General features: G+C 34.1%; 1 protein-coding gene across 1 annotated transcript in view; it reads left to right on the top strand.

The window, feature by feature from the left end:
- Nucleotides 1-17,532, top strand: part of LOC150105440 (uncharacterized) — a 763,287-nt gene that overhangs the window by 506,575 nt on the left and 239,180 nt on the right. The gene's annotated exons all lie outside the window — the stretch shown is intronic.

The following is a 17,532-nucleotide window of genomic DNA, read 5'->3' as shown; positions in this document are numbered from 1 at the left end:
TATACTGCATGCATCTTCTATAATTTCTATGGTAAGTGTTCACAATTCTCTCTCTCTCTCTCTCTCTCTCTCTCTCTCTCTCTCTCTCTCTCTCTCTCTACAAAAGCCATTGAAACACGTACAGTTGCCACCAACATCCCCTTCACAGTCCAATTCTATACTTATAGAAATTTCTCTTCCTCATTCATTCCTGCTGCTGCTGTAGTGTGGAACAGCCTCTCTCCCATGAAATTTTCCCAAGAAATACAATGTACAGGCCTTCAAATCCAACGTGAACAAGTTCCTCATTTCTTGAAGCTCTTCCTATACCCGCTACTAATGCACTATAGGGTGACCAACCAATCTCTTGTGTATTGGTTCACATTAAAAAAAAAAAAATTTAATTAATTAATTAATCTATGAGTGATGAATGTAACAGAATCCGTTCTATACGTGAGGCGATTGGATTTCGGAATACGCAATACCAGTTTGGCAATAGTGATGATTACTCAGTATATAGTAAACCGATTATTGTTATTATTATTAAGACTAGGCCTAATCAATTTCGGATTGTAAATTTTGTTCTCTTCTCAAATCCAAAACCTGTCACGAATGCATTTGGTTAGTTACATGTACTGTGAAGGAATAAATATAGTTTGGTAGTTCGTGAAATTCATTCGGTTTCACTGTGAATGGGCTTAAGAATTCTTTAGCAAGACTTATAAAATTAATAAGAAGAAGAAAAAGAAGATCGTAGTGGATAGATGATGGTAAACTGATAACTAAAGAAGATAAAGTTTTCATTGAATACTTCAGTTTTTTTCATAAATGTTAGTGATTTTAAATTGTTACTACAATTAAAAATTCTAGGACAAATTTAGAATTAAAAATACTTAAATTAATAAAAACCTGGCGTACATCCGCAAGAAACGTATTGACTTTTTTTTTTTTTTTGTCAGAAAATTAAAATGCCGTTGACATAGGGTCAAATACTTGCATTGTATAAAATCATTTGCAGATGCAACGAATCATAGGCCTGTTTTGTATTTCTGTAGTTGGTTAGGTTATAAGTTGATTAGGTCCTAGGATATGACATTTTTTCGATGACAACAGAAAATGCATAGAGACTATAAGATGATGTTTAGAGCATAATCGTTCCCTGTCAACCGTAGCCACATATTGTATCAAGATAACTGCATTGGTGAGAAAATACTTATAGGGATATTTATGTATTTTGCTAAGACATTTGACATACGTCGACTGCTCAGGTTGGTTTTTATGTTACGCAAACGAGAATGGATGTTATAAACGCAGAACAAGAGAAATCCGTCTTGAGAAAATCACGGAAATGTTGAATTTTACCACAAATTCAGAGTGGCATTGAAACATTCATACCCCGGTATTAACTAGACTCCCCTTCTTTTGTTTGTTTTATTTTTGTTTCCCATAGTTCTATTCGGGGGGGGGGTTAGTCAAACCAGTCACTCATTGTTATTTGACTGAAGCTTCCGACTGAATATGTTACATTTTCTATCTTTGCTATATGGGATTGAAGATAATGACTTTATGAGTCCAGAATGTCTGGTGGATATTTCAGCACCAGGCAACTACTTTAATGATTTGGGTGGGTGATTTTGCAGCACGAACTTGTGTATTTTCATGAGGATTTATCGAGAAGATTTATACAAGCTGCAGTAGTTAGTAAATTCCATAATAAAATTGCTAATTAGTCACTTATTATTCACTATCGTACTACTTCTGTCAGCTGAAATCCAAGAAGTTGCATATGCAGTGAAAACGGCCATATTTTTATAGAGTCATTATGCGACATAGGATCGTGCACGAGTTTTGAGAACTGCGATTCCTTGGAGGTTTTTCCCTGGTCCCTTGTTCTTACGTCTTGATGTTTCAAGGATATTAGTACACATACCGGCCACCGAATTAGAAACTTTTATTTAATATATTGGTTTCTGTCTAGGCATGCGACTGCCAATTACCGATTCTTTTCAATTCTCTGCGCATAGTTCGATAATATATAGGTCGGTAACAGCCATTATTAAATGCTTCGGTCAATTGCCGCACACAATAAGTTGTTTGTCCGTACAACCTTCTCAGACGACGGCCATCCTGACGGACTGCCTTAGGACCACAGTGACGCCTCTTAGACAAGCAATGCGAGTTGTTTTTTCACTAATTTAACACTCGGAATATCTCATTTTTTGAGAACCCAGTCAGCTCTGCTGTTCACAAAATTGTCGCTTCAGCAAGACGGGCACCCTCTATCGAATTCCGAAAGATCCTTTGTTTTTTTCATTGTGATCAACAGTATTGACGATTACTGACCAGCAGCATTCTGAAATCGTTGACTAGAACATGTGATGACGCATGTGACCAATATTTTACATACACTAGAAATATGTACACGTTAGCACAAGAATAATGTTTAATTTGCCAGATATTTCTGTCTGAATATTACAGACCATCTTCAGTGGCTACATAGGAATAGTTTTAAAAAACAAAGTGGAATACGAACAATTGATCATTCACACATAGAACGAGCCGCTTGATGTCATATCGCTAAGTATTAGAAGAGTAAACATTTTGTAAAAAACATAATTAAAGATATTAATTCAGAAATTCATATAATGATCTTAAATAACATTATACTGATAAAAAAAAAGTGTTACCCTGATTAAACATTCAGGGTAACACGTTGAAGTAAGGCCTCTACACTTTCTTTAAATAAACGTTCAAATTTGTAGCGACATCTGTGTAGTAGGAGAATCTTGGACCAAATGATGTTGTGGTTTGTTTCTAATCCATGCTGAGCTAATCCAGATTTCTCAGGTTTGTTATGTTGAATTGATGACTGATGCTCTTGAATTCTTTTTTCTATGGAACGTCCAATTTGTCCAAAGTAAAGATTACAATTACAAGGAACTTGATACACACCAGGTAGAGACAAGGTTGAGCGTTTATCTTTAGATGAAAGAAACTGGGTGGATAATTTGTTAATAGGTGTTAAGTGGCTGTTAGATCATATTTCTTTAGAATTCTCGAAATTGGTTCTGAAATCCCGGAAATGTAAGGAATTGGAACTCGACGTATTGAATCTTAGTTGTTCTGTGTTGGTTTGTAAGAATCGAAAAGATGTTGTGTACTCTTTTCGGATAAGCCATTTAGTTTCATGTGATGTATTACAGAAGTTCCTTCTGTAATAAATGAGAAGTTAACAGTTAGTTGTTGCTCGTCGGATTAAACATTTTGTGACTCCTGTTTTTTGACAAGAGTGATGAGTAGATTCTTTGAGAATATAACGACCTTTATATTCTTCGAGGCATCTTCGAGGAACCATGAGTTCCTCGTAATATAGCAGTATGTTCTCTCGTGAAAAATAGCAAGCTTCATCTTTCAGGATGTTTGTTTTTCATTTTGTATTTTATGAGATTTGAGATATTGCATGCTCATCTTTTTCATGGTGGTGATCGCACTACATTTTGTCACTAGCAGTTATTTAGTGTCAAGGAAATGATTGCTAGTTTCAGCAGTTCGAATTAAATTATAGTAGAATTAGTAGCCCTTTCTGCTCTCCAGTGAGTAAACTGGTAATCGCGATCAGCTGAGAAGATTCGTTATCTAGGGGTTTGAATGTGCTGAACATTCTAATAGTTCTATGTAGACTATCATAAAGTAATCACATGTTCGGTTTTCTATATTAGAGATAATTTAGTCGATTGACGAATTCTAGCGAAATATTTTGCTAAATTAATAGCATGCTGTCTTGGTACACGTGTGGTGCTTTTGTTTCGCTGAACAAAATACATGTGGAGTAGTTTTTGTTAATTTAATATAGATTGGTTGTTGGGATCATGGTCTAAGCAATCGAGGCTATGGGACCAGTATATTTTATCTGTAAATTGCACGTGCTCTTCTCGCCGGGTGTTGCCTGTTTTCGGGATTAAAAAAATAATAAAATAAATAAACAAGAAAGAGAGAGAATCGTTCCCTGAAAAAAAAAATCTACCATTTCCTTACGAGATCAGCTAATACTCAGTTGAAAAGCTTTTATAAAGGTTCTTCGTCCAAAATAACTATTGTGGAGTAGATTAATTACGGCAGGTAACAGTGCGTTAAAGGCATATGTGAAGATGCAGTGTCTCGAAAAAGGAAGGTGGCAAAATTAGGCGTTATAGATTTTTGACCTTACGTCATTGCCGTTAAATTTAGTACACTTTAAATTTATTATATATTAATGATATCGGAAATTCGGATATTAGGAAAATCCAACATTCTGAGCAAATGCTAAATATATATGCGCAGTCTAAGGACAACGCGCAGCACTCATGTCATCTGACTTGCTTTGTTATGGATTCGCAACCAAAGGGCTTATCTATTACTAGTAAGTCGCACATTGGACCGAAAAAGGATAGGATACCAAAGCAAACAAACAAACAAAACTGTACAACCAAAATATCAAAATCTTAACATGGAACGTCAGATGAATAGCACATGAAGATCAAGAATTAGAGAAATGCTAACTCATTGTGATATAAAAACAGCTGCCATGACAAATTGAAAACAAAACGAAAAAAGATTAAAGAACTAAATGATTATATTTAGATATAGAGTGGAATAAAGAAATCTGGAAGAGCAAAAGCTGAGACCGTACTAAAGATTGGAAAAATATAGTAATTAGCTATAAATACTGGAATGAAAGGATAATAGAAGGAAGATTAAAAATACAAGGAGGAAACATGACGATATTCAGAATTATAATGTTTATATCTCTGCAGAAAATAAAGTACAAGAATTTAAAAAATAACTTCAGCAGATCATAACAACACAAACACATATATCTACATACATATATTAGGTTATCTAAATAGGTAAAATCCTATAAAAGAGTGTATGGGAAACCACATAAAAATAAGAATGGGCCAAGTTTAAATAAACGTTGTCCTCTTCAATAATTTGCGCATAGCAATTTTTTGTAGGCATAAAAAAGTACACATTCAAACACATGAGAAGCAAGAGGCCTTACATCTATAATTTATTGTTTAATACGAAATAAACAACAACAATAACAACAAATATAATAACAGAGGTCACACTTTATGCAAGCTTACATTTAGATACAGATCATTTTATGCAAGCTTACATTTAGATACAGATCATCAATCATCTTCTGGAAACATATCAATACTTTCAAAAAATGGCTGAAGACTTGAACAAATAAAAAACCAACAGAAAGTATATTTTAGATAAAATTGTTACATAAAGAAAATGTTAGGAAACTGCACTAAAGAAAATTAGAAAAAAAATTATTTGAATTAGGGGTATATATTGAATAAGAATGCAAGAATATATATGTGTATAACGTAATAAAGAAAACAGACAAGAAAAGCGGAATCAGTTGGAACGAACATATAGAAAAAATAAATGAAGTTTACGGGCAATTGTTAACGAGGAGATAGTTGCTATATATATATATATATATATAGAGAGAGAGAGAGAGAGAGAGAGAGCTGGAAATGAACTAAATTATAAAAGGAAGAATGCTAAACCAAAACAATTTAGAATGTTGTATAGTGAAAACGGGGATAACTGCATAAAAAAGAAGTGAATTAAATAAAACACAATCATCAACATATAAAATCCTTAACTGCCTGAAGAAAGAAATTAAAGAACAACGTAATATAGATATCATAAATAAAAAGAAATGAAATAATTTATTGTATAAGATTACTAAAATGATTTTAGTATTCTTACACAATAAATAATAGTAACACATTGGAAAGAACATTACATGAATTAATTGAAAATTTAAATAAAATGAAAAACAAAATCACTAGAAAATGATGGAATAAATATGCAACTATATATATACACTGGCTTGGAAATCCATAAGAGAATGTTAAATCAGTTAAATAAAGTTTTGCAATCAGGAACATCTCCAGAGTGGAATAAATCAGTGGTGGCTCGTACATAAGCACTGCGACACTGCAGCACCCCCCCCCCAAGGAAAAAAATTTTTAAAATTAAATTTTGTTTGTGTTTATAAATAATAACAGTTCTTACAACATTATATAAATGCAATACAACATGTTAAAGGTTACAGTTTATGTTTTGACATTGATTGAATAGTTAATAATTGCAATTGTTCGATTAACACTTTAGAATACGAAACAAATGCACTGCAATATAACGCAATGTCGGAATTATCACATTCGGCCAATTGCAGCTAAACTCGCCGATATTCGTTTGCGCTTCTCATTGCACGTTAGAAGTGATTCCGACACTGCTCGTTTGGCCAGTGTATCGTATGCTTGCACGTGTTATTTCTGTGAGATACGAAACTTTTATTATTGGTGCATGTTCGAGGTGAGGGTGAAATTATTTTTTGTAAATCTTATTTTATTTTGCTAAAATAGCATCTAATTATTTATTTATTATAGATACAAGGCTGAATTATGACGAGCGTCACTGTTGAAAATATGAAAAGAATTATATTTTTTTCAATTATCGTTATACGAAACAAATGCACTGCGATCTAACGCAGTGTGAGAATGATCGCGCCAATTGCAGCTAGACTCGCCGATATTCGTTTACGCTTGTCTTTGCACAAGTGATTCCGACGCTTCTAGTTTGCGCATTGTATCGTATGCTTGCGTGCGTTATTTCTATGAGGAAACTTTTATTATTGGTGTTTGTTCGGGGTGAAAGTGAAATATTTTTAATATGTAAATTTATTTATTAATAAATTGGTTACTGATTAGGAAAAAAAAATTATTTATTTATTTTTTATTTTGTATATGCAGCACTCCCACTTAAAATTTTCACCGGCCGCCACTGGAAGAAACCCATTATTTTACCTATTTTCAAAAGGAATAAATCAAAATGTTCAAATTAGAATTCCATTCGATTCTCGATATAAATTATATGCAGCAGTACTGAAAAATAAAAGAAGCATCTTTATAAGAGATTTCAGTAGAAGAGCAAAAGGGATTTAGAAAGGAATCTTTATGTATTGACTGCAATTAATTGAAAAAACAGAATTGGACCTACTCATATCCTATTCATAAATTATGAAAAGAAATTTTTGAATTAGTGAAAAGAAACAAACTGTTTGAAATAGTATTTAAAAATGAATTGCACCACAATAATGAAATCAGTTCGCAATATATACGAAAATAATGCTACAATAAAAACCAATATAACATATCTACAGAATGAATAAAAATAAAGAGGTAGGGAAGTAGCTCGTCTCCGTTGAAGGTCGCAGAGACAACTGTTGCAATGTATTTTAGAACCTTGGCGGAGGAGATAGAATACTCCTAAAGAGTCAACTATATTAGACATGCGAGAGATGTTGAGATAATATGAACTCCAGAGATTTATTTAAGTTAAGGGATATTACATCTCATGTTGTTTCTTAGCCGAATAAGAAACTCAAAAGAGTTTCATGCCGAATATAGAAACTATATAAAGTTCGGCGATTCCAAGCGTAAGCAAATACCTGGACAGTGCAACACCTGACCCCTTTTGTGGTGCAAACTGAGGCAACTCATAGTAAGGGTGGAGCAAGCTCCGATCACTATTCTTGGTATTTACCCATAATGTGAACTTAGCTCCTAGGAGCTGTATTACTGTTCAGTAATACAGCTATACTATACTAAGAACAGTAATACAGCTCCTAGGAGCTAAGTTCACATTATGGGTAAATACCAAGAATAGTGATCGGAGCTTGCTCCAGAGATTTATGGACAGAACCATGTTGAGATTTAGCCAGACATATTGAAGGGAGGAGTTTACCAAATTGATATAGAATATATTATTCTGAGTGCGGAACGAAGTGATTGAAAGAGAGAGAGAGAGAGATGTCGATTTCTTACGTGGAGGTTTATAGGTAAATATGCATTGCCAATGACAGTGAATGAATTTTAAATTCCGGTAGACGGTTATCCCGATAATGAATGTTTAAACTTTTGTTTGTTTTTGAAACAGTATTTTGATGTTTCATGTTAGACAACAGGAAAATCCATCTAATCCCCACCCTTTACTCCTTACTCCCCACTGTTAGCAGGTCATATACGGTGGTAGAAGAGTTTTTCATCTTGTAAACCCTAGTTTAGCATCCGACAAAACAGAAATCCGGCAGACTAGTCGGAGAAAACACGCAATTAACTCTTAATACGTTATCCTCACAGCTTTAGTGACTTTAATTCCAAACAGTACTCTCTCCCTTTATATTTCACATGTGTACTTGTTCCATGTAACCCATATTCAATACATGTTGAATATGAGTTATTATCTGTTCGTTAACCTTCTCTGCTAATGAAAAATTTATAGCATTCGAGTAAATAGTCTGTATCGACAGCATAATAAATTTATGAAATCGTAAAGATTATAAAGAAAAAAGAGAACATGTTATATTCCTGCTCTTTTGATTATTTTTGTTGGCTGTTTTCGAAATACCAGTCGGATTCCTAAGTTAACTTCGCATCCAAAGAACAACAAAAGCTTTTTAATATATTCATATTATTGTTATATATTATCTCTTCACCTAACCAGAAGAGATAGAGAGAGAAAAAGAAAAAGAAACCTGTTTGCAATATTATTGTTGTTTTAATCATTTGAATCTTTTGTCTTTTGGGAAATCCGCATAGTTTTCTAATGATTCTTAAGCTAGACCGAGTCCTATGTTCAGCTTGGTCATGCAGAACAAGTTATCAGCTTTGTTTACCTTTGCTTAGATTACGATCACTAATTGAAGAGACTGTTCGGAATGTTGCTGGCAGTAGCGAACTGATCTGTAATAGTAGTAATGCTGTTATGTAGTCTGCAAAGCAAACCAGTTTAATGTTTGTATCAGACGCTTCTGTTAAGGATGTTCCCTGAATGTTTGTATTCGAATACATCGTCTGAAGGAGTGGTTCTAGACAAAGGATAAATAAACGCCTATAAAATTGCTGACTAAACTGCCCTGCTGAGCTGTACTATAATGTAGATTGATTATTAGAATGTGAAAATCGTTTGAAACGATCACGGTAAAACGTATAAAATCTGCCATGCATAGATAAAGGATTGAAATCACTCCATGTGGCATAGATAACAGTAATACGAAATTATTTATTCTCGAATACACTTCTCTCAATATTTATTTCTAGAAACTGATTGGAACGGTTTAATATTACTTCGGCTAATTCTGCTTTCGAAGTGCATTTAAAAGTTCTGGTGCGAAAAGTATGAAAAGCCTATTTTAAACAGTATTGTTGTATTCAAGATCAGTCCATTATATTAATTATAGGAATATTTGTAATCACTTGCATATTTGATCGTTTTCTGTAGCTGCATAAGAATACACGTGATAATGTGCAGTAGTCTGTCGCGAATTATTGTTATTCCCGACAAAAGAATGCTTATTGATTATTAACATAAAACACCGTATTTACATTTTCATTGTTGTAGATTTTTTTTTTTTTTGTTACTCGATTGTGTGTGATTTTTATCCTGGTTTATGCTGTATTGTAAAATTAAAATTTAATTTGTTGTTATACACAAATATTGTGTGATAGTGTAAAGTTTCGAATTGTTTGGAAAAAAAAATTCTTTATTGGAGGAACATTGAAATAAGGAAAAACTGCTTCGAAGTCATGTCAAACGAGTAGATACTGTACAATAACTTCTCATTCAAACAATGGAACTTAGCGATGTTATCTTTTATCATTCAGCTAGCATCAAATGAACATAAGTATTTGTTGTGCGCAAACTCATAGCACTTTCCTCATTTTTAAAAGCATATTGTTGCGCCGTCGCTTGTGGGTGAGAATTCATTGCAGTTGAGCAATTGCCAGCCTTTGCATATGTTCTGACATTAATACAAAGGGTTTATTGTTACTGTACTCTGGTGGCTGGGATGGATGGCCTCTTCAACAGCTGTTTATTGAAGGACCGCTGATGCAAACCGTAATGTTAGAAAGTGCTGTTAAGCCGTCTGTATTAAAGTTCGGCTTCACTAATCACGTCACCCACCTCCAAGTCTGCCCGAACTCTGTATTAGTAGGTTGCCCACGCTCTCACGGAATGTGAAGACCACACGGCCCGACTTACAGAGAAGCATGAACTCATTAAAGTTTTAAACCCGCTCTTCCATGGAACCAGTGACATATCTAGACTGGGAAGTAGTGATCATAACTGTCAGCGGATCTAATGCGATCGTCGTAGCAACCCAATTCACCTGTGTGGCGACCGGCTCGCTGTCTAGCCGGATGACAGCACTCAGACACTTATATTTATCGTACCTTTTATATATATGGCAGGCGTGCATGTAATATGGAGGTATATTTAGTAGATTATCGATTTATTGTACTTACCCCGTCTTTTCATGGGCGCTTTTGGAGCTAAAGCCTTTCTGAGAGTTATTATGGGACATATCTTTATTATTTTTAGTTTCCAGCAAACTTGGATATTTATGTCTTACAAGATTATGCATGTGAGCACTTAGGATTTCCATAGATGAGAGTGGATTGAGATCAAAAAACAATCTCAGAAAATACTCGGAAATTGAACCATATGTCATTTTAAGTGTTGATAATGTTGGGACTTTGGACCGCCTGTCAGCCGTTTATTTGGTACCTCTAACGGCTAGTTCGTTCTCTGAATTATATTCACTCATGTTTAATGCTTATATCATTATCTACATTCCTGTTTTTTTTTTAATAACTATTTGCTTAAATGTCTAAATTGTGGTACTTTATAACTACATTTAACCATCCTTCTGACACTATCAGTTCCTCTCACTTCGATGGTAGTTAAAAATGACGCTTTATGTTGAAAATTAAACTTTAACAGGAGAGGCTACTCGCGATTTAAACTCTCAGGGACTTAAGCAAAATTTAAAACCACAATTTACTATTTATTATTATACAAATTTTTCATTTTAATACAAATTTCTCATTTTCATTAAACTCTCACTTTTGAAATGCTGCGTGCCGAATTTTTTGAAGTAAGAATATTTCAAAATAAGCATTCCAGAAGAACATTATTTATGGAAACATTGATTGAGAAGAAGAAAAATCTCATGATAAGAGTATTAGATTTATTCATATCTTCAGAAGGGGTCTTGGTTAAGTATGATTATTTTACCACCAGTTGGCGACATTGATCTTGCCGTGCTTTTTTGAGAAGTATCTAAGTATAATGGTGTTCCTATTAGAACAAGTTACACGATGAACTACAGAGCGGGAAATTATGATCAACTTAGGACAATACTATCTTTGGTTTCAGTGGTATTAGTTACTGAATGGGGAAAATGTCAGCAATGCAGGGGAATCTTGGAGAAATTGCTTGAATAAGGCGGCATCTGAATGTATCCCTAGAGTTCGAAGAATAAACAGGGTGGGAGTGAAACGGATGTGCACTCATATATATATATATATATATATATATATATATATATATATATATATATATGATGTGCCTATATAATGTGTAACCTATATATATATATATATAGGTTACAATGAGGTGCCCTGGTGTTGTACCATCTTTAGACTTGAACTATGTTTCAGGCGCAAACTTAATTGTTTGCATGATTAGGAGTTAAATAACCAAGCTTATAAAATTACTTGGTAACCCTAATATATATATATATATATATATATATATACAGGGTGTTCGGGATAAATTTGACAGTTTCGTAAGGAAAAAGAAAATCTTCTTTGTATCTATTAAATTTAATGAATTGACAAAAAAACATTACAGGCAGAGTTAATTACAATACTATCAACAAGATTTACTCAAAATAACCACCATTAGCATCGATCACAGCTTCAATTCTGCTTCGGAACCTCGAACAAGCTGATGCTACAGTCTCCCTGGGAAGGGCCGCAAAAACTGTTTTAATTTTATCCATTAACTGGGCTTTTGTATTACTGGAAGTGCGATTGGTGTCTTTTTCAACTGCGCCCCATACAAAATAATCCATGGGGTTAAGGTCTGGGGAGTTTGGAGGCCAAACATTTGGACTGATGAAGTCGTAGAAATTTTCAGACAACCATTTTTGACTTTTCCCAGAGGTGTGGCAAGGGGCCGAATCCTGCTGCCATACATACGGCCTACCATTGGCTACCCTTGTTATCCAGGGCTTGACTACAGTTAGCAACTCCACGAACAAAGCCCGAATTCCAATGCCAGGGTTCTTCAACACCTGTTCCTGCAGATTTGCGAGGAATTCTGCTGTACGAACGCAATCAGATCGTCTGCTAGGGATCTTTCTTCTTGCTACATCCTCGTAGTCACCATTGCAAGTCTCTAGTTCATGCCTGATTGTTTTTACTGTATTCAGGGAGCATTGGGCAGCCGTCGTAATATCCTTATTTTGATGGCGGGCACGAATCATCATGATACAAGTTATTCTCTTCCATGATTCAGGTGGGTTCCAGCTATCCATCCTTTCTGACATCTTGTATATGAATGAAGAAGGGTCCAAACTTTTAAATGAAGAGAAGTGTGTGTTAATACATGTAACTTACGGAAAAATATAATTAATTATAAATATGTCAAATTTATCCCGAACACCCTGTATATATATATATATATATATATATATATATTAGGGTTACCAAGTCTGACGTCTATATATATATATTGCTAAATCGAAAGCTAAATCGAAGTATGAAAAGAAATTGTCCATGCAAGGTAAAGGCAATCCAAAAAAAATTTTATCGTTATTCCTCAAGCAAAAGAAAGAATGAATGTGGAAGAATAACTTTACCGAATATAGATGGTACTCGAATGGCGGGAGCTAATGAGATTGTTCAGTTAATGAGTGCTCACATTGGTAAGATATTTAAAACCAGGTGTATGTAACTTGGTGCACAGTGCTACATTGGATAAAGAGTTAGAGATGACAAATGGAATATCAGCTCGTTTGCTACAGGAATGTTCAATCGAATTGGCTACTCCTTTCACATGTTTGTATAACTTGAGTCTCAGCTGAGTCATGATACACAGGAATGGAAGGAATGTATGATAGTTCCATTGTACAAGGGTGTCGCAAAAACTGATGCGTCTATCTACCGACCTATCAGTATCTGGTGTGGTGGTAAAGATTTTAGAGAAGTTGGTAAGAACTCGCATTCAGAAATGGGTAGACAAACAAGCTACTCTGCAAGGATCAGCATGGGTTTACTAAAGTAAGGTCATATTTTAGCAATTTATTCATATTTTATAACAATGTTACGGCCGAGTTAGATAAAGGGAATAGAAACACTATGATATTGGATTTTGCTAAGGCATTTGATAGGATACTGAGGAAAAGGCTGTTGCATAAACGGCAGAATGTAGGATTGGAATATAAACTCTTGACTTGATAAGTGGGTGGTTGGCAGATAGTTATCCAAAATTGGTATACTGTGGGCTTTGAATCCGTCAGATTTAAGGTGACCAGTGGTGTATCTCAGGATTCAGTCCTTGGGCCATTATTGTTTAATCTATACATTAATGACATCGGGCAATCAGGGATGCTATTGATATTCAGCACTTACAGAATGATTTGAATAGGCTGAACATTTGGGCAAACGAAAATGGCCATCAGTTTAATGTTAGTAAGTGTAAAGTTATGCACTTTGGCGTAATGAGATTTCCAGCGGCATCGTATATTAGCTAGGTTATGCTACCAGGAGCTGATGAAGCTATGGATCTTGACTTAACGATGGATAGGAATATGAAGTTCGAATGTGGCAAATATAATTCAGATGGTAATTGCGATGTTGAAGCGAATCTTGACATGCAGAATTAAATAAGTCATTTTGCCTCTTTTTAGAGCCTTGATAAGACTGGGTTTCAAGGGGATAAAGAATCTGTGAAAGGATGCAAAGAAGAGTTACGAAGTTATGTCTGGATTGTAGGATTTAGATTATGAGAACAGATTGGGAGTATGTGGATTACAGACTCTGGTTATATGAGAAAGAGTGGTGATATAATAGAGGACTATAAACTTTCTGAGTAGGTGTTATAGGATTTCGTCTGATGAAATTTTTCGTTATATGGAAGGGGGAGGAGAGAACATGGGGACATCCATGGAAGTTAAGTTTGTTTGCGGTTAAGTAAGGGGTAAGAGTGAGATTTTTTCTCTCACAGCAGTGAGTGAGTGGAATAGTTTGCCTTTAGGGATAGTGAGTGCATCTGGTGTGAATGAATTTAAGGGAAGGTATGACAGCTGGTTTGCGTGATGTATAGCCGTCCTTGATGAGTCCTTGACTCACTGGAGGTCTTAATAATAATAATAATAATAATATTTTTATTGGAAATGTTAGAGAACGCTTTCTTACTCTTCTTTTTTTTTAAGATCAAGTTGTATAATTCAAAATAAAATCTAGTAAGATTAGTGTTTAAATGTGTTCATGTAGAAAGTTCATTGTCATAACAATGAAGCATTCATTACTTAATGAAAGAAAAATGAACGAAAGAATGCCTTGTAACTAAACATTTTTACGAAAATAATTAAGATAGATTGTAATTTTTTTGTGTGTGAAATAACTTCATGGCATTGCATCAAAAGTCCTTCCTCATTAAAATGATATACTGGTAATCCTCATTGCGAATTATAATACAACTCATGATTCTTAAATTGCTTTGAAGACATTCTGATTTATGAATATCACTGACTTATCAGTCTTCTCCTGCTTATTAAATTTCTGGCAACATTTACTTGTTCGCAACAAATATAATGTTGCTGGAATTCTAGTAACAGTATAATTGTCGAAATAAACTTTCATTTTAAAATATTTAAAATAAACAGTATTTTAATAAAATGGAAAATTGCCGCTGTTATAGTGACATATGTTATTGCGAATTGTTAGTTGCTGGCCTGTGTGGCTGAGTGGATAGCGTCTTCGCTTTGTAATAACCGAGACTGTCACTTCGAATCTCATTGCGAACTGGAAGTTTTTGAGTCTTCACATCGCAGATGATTTTTAACGCTTGGTTGGAAACGAAAATCCTGGACACCTGAGCTGATGCGAAAATGGTCATGTTTGATCCTAAAGTAGGTTCCTGAATTATATCCCAATTCCCCCCACTCATTAAAATTCAGCTATAATTTTTCATTATTTCATGTGTCAGATTGCCGCACATTCTGCATATTCTGCAAAGTATTATCAATATGGTAAATCGCTTATTGATTATACAGGTATATCACAATCCATTATGATATACAGGTGTATCATAATGGATTGTTATAGAACTATGGTGTGATTTTTGCCCTTTTATTTCCACTGAACAGTGCGTCTATTCATGTCTGTAACTTTAAAATAGTTATAATGTATGCAAGATGAATACTGATTTATCATGGATACTGGAACTTGTTATTAAGGTAATAATTTTGTAATTTTTGATTTATTGGTTATTCTTAAAAACACTCATGATAATTTTCCTTAAATGCTTCTATTAAGTTCCTTATGAGAAAATGATTGCATGTAATGAAAGAGAAAATCAAGGAAAAGATGAATCGACTATCATATCAGTGCTTATTTATTTATTTTGATTTTTGAGTATCAATGCCATATTGTCATCCTATTTTTTTAAAGAATAAAATTGAAACTTCTGTTGGAAATTTTTTATCCACTTTTTAATACGTAAATATTCTTGAATAACACTGAAACTTGCGTTTTAACCATTATTTTGAATAATATTCCATAATGTGACTACTTAATGCGTTTTGTTATGGTAGATACAAATTTCCAGTCCCTCTCTGTAATCTTTGTGGCTTCGCACATTAAGTTATCCTAATTGTTTATGTGCTCTCATTTTCGCTTTTCATGTTAGCTTCTTTTCAGTCATCGTTTTATATTGTTTTCTCTTCCCCCCCCCCCCTCCTCTATTGGGTTGAAGAATTTGGTTCGAATCCGGTTATTATGCTACTTATTTTTTCCTAACTAAGCCCTTTCATCCAAGACTGGGTTACTATTCTCATACAACAATAACAGGATTTTCTCTTGTAAACTGAAGTCTGCCTCATTGTGTAGTAAAATATCCAACACGAGAATAATACGCAGTTAATACTGTAAATACGGCAGACTAGACTATTAAGGCCTATGTCCATTCTAAACAAAACGGATAGTTCATTGTTTTTTTTTATGCTCATGTTTAAAATTGATTGAATATTGATTAAATGCTTAAAATTGATTATATGATTCCAGTTGGTCTAAATAAATAAAATTATTTATTTAGACTAAGTTTAACGTTCCATCCCACGATAATGTAGTTTACATTAATTTTAAGGTAACGTGTATTTATAGCCACGGTATTCCGAAGTTTGTTAGGATTGACATCATTGCTCTTGCTATTTTGACATCGAAGGATAACTCGTTTTATAGATGTCGCCTATCACTGTCCTTTCCTCAGGGTAAGGATGAGAGTACTCTATCACAGCATTCAAGTGACTGAGCCGGTCTCATGCGTAGGTGTTATGTGTTTATTCCCCCCCTCTCTCTCTCTCCAGTAATTCGTATTTCTTCTACCTGGGAAATGGTGGAAACTGTTGAGCACATATTCAAAGTGAAACACATTATACTCGCCTCATATTTTAGCTACCTCAGTGTAATCCTAAAAGCAATGCATTGAAAGATGACTTTCAAGTTTATACAAAGTTTTCCACTGTCCATATTCAAGTTACTGAAACCGAGCGAGTGCATTAATTCAGAGTAATTGGGCTGTATCTGGTGTTCACTATATATCATATAGAGGAAAAGTAGGGAAAATTGAACACTAAGTGGATACCAAGAGAAGGAAAGGTTGCCAGAGAACAAGTTGGAGGAATGATCGTAGATCATCCCTCCAATCATGTCACCCATTTCATGTCAAAGGTTTGACATGAGATGGGTGACACTGGCTAAAAACAGACGGAACGGAAAAGTTAAGGGAGAGGCCTGTGTCCAGCAGTGGATTGAAAGAGGCTGAAGAAGGAGAAGATGAAGATGATCTAAAAACTTTTTCTTTAGTTTTCAAATCCTAATTTTTTAAATCCATTTGGCAGAGGTAATGTGTACAAACGTTCGATTATTTTTATGCTGAAATATTGTGAAATACATTTAATTTGTATGAATTAAGTATTTCATTTCAGAAATCCCAGTTTTGGGTAGAAAAACAGAACTATTCAGAATAGGCTACCTTTTTATTTAGAAAATACTATTTTTAAATAAAATACAGAAAACTTTTTTTTCGAGAAACAAAAAAGGTTTTAAAAGGGTTAAACCATTTTTGCGTGTTAATCCATTTTAGAACAACTTTAAAATATATGGCCGGGAGTCATAATGGGTATAATTTTTGTCGGTTACATCTCTATTCGCAAGTCCGTTTCAGTAAGTTTTTATTTATACACAAATATATAAATTCACAGTAATGAATCTTTCTAAACTGTTCTTTATTTTCAGTATGAAATTGAAGTAGGATTAGAACTGAATTTATACAATAGTAAAAACTCTGAGAAATGAAAATTTTATGTGCATTATTGTCGTCTTGGTTTAATGCCAAAATATACGCATTAGTCGA

This window comes from Typopeltis vanoorti, chromosome 6 (assembly GCF_054136105.1).
Source record: "Typopeltis vanoorti isolate ZY-2024b chromosome 6, IOZ_Tvanoo_1.0, whole genome shotgun sequence".
NCBI lineage: Eukaryota > Metazoa > Arthropoda > Arachnida > Uropygi > Thelyphonidae > Typopeltis > Typopeltis vanoorti.
This window is presented reverse-complemented; position numbering and strand designations above follow the sequence as displayed.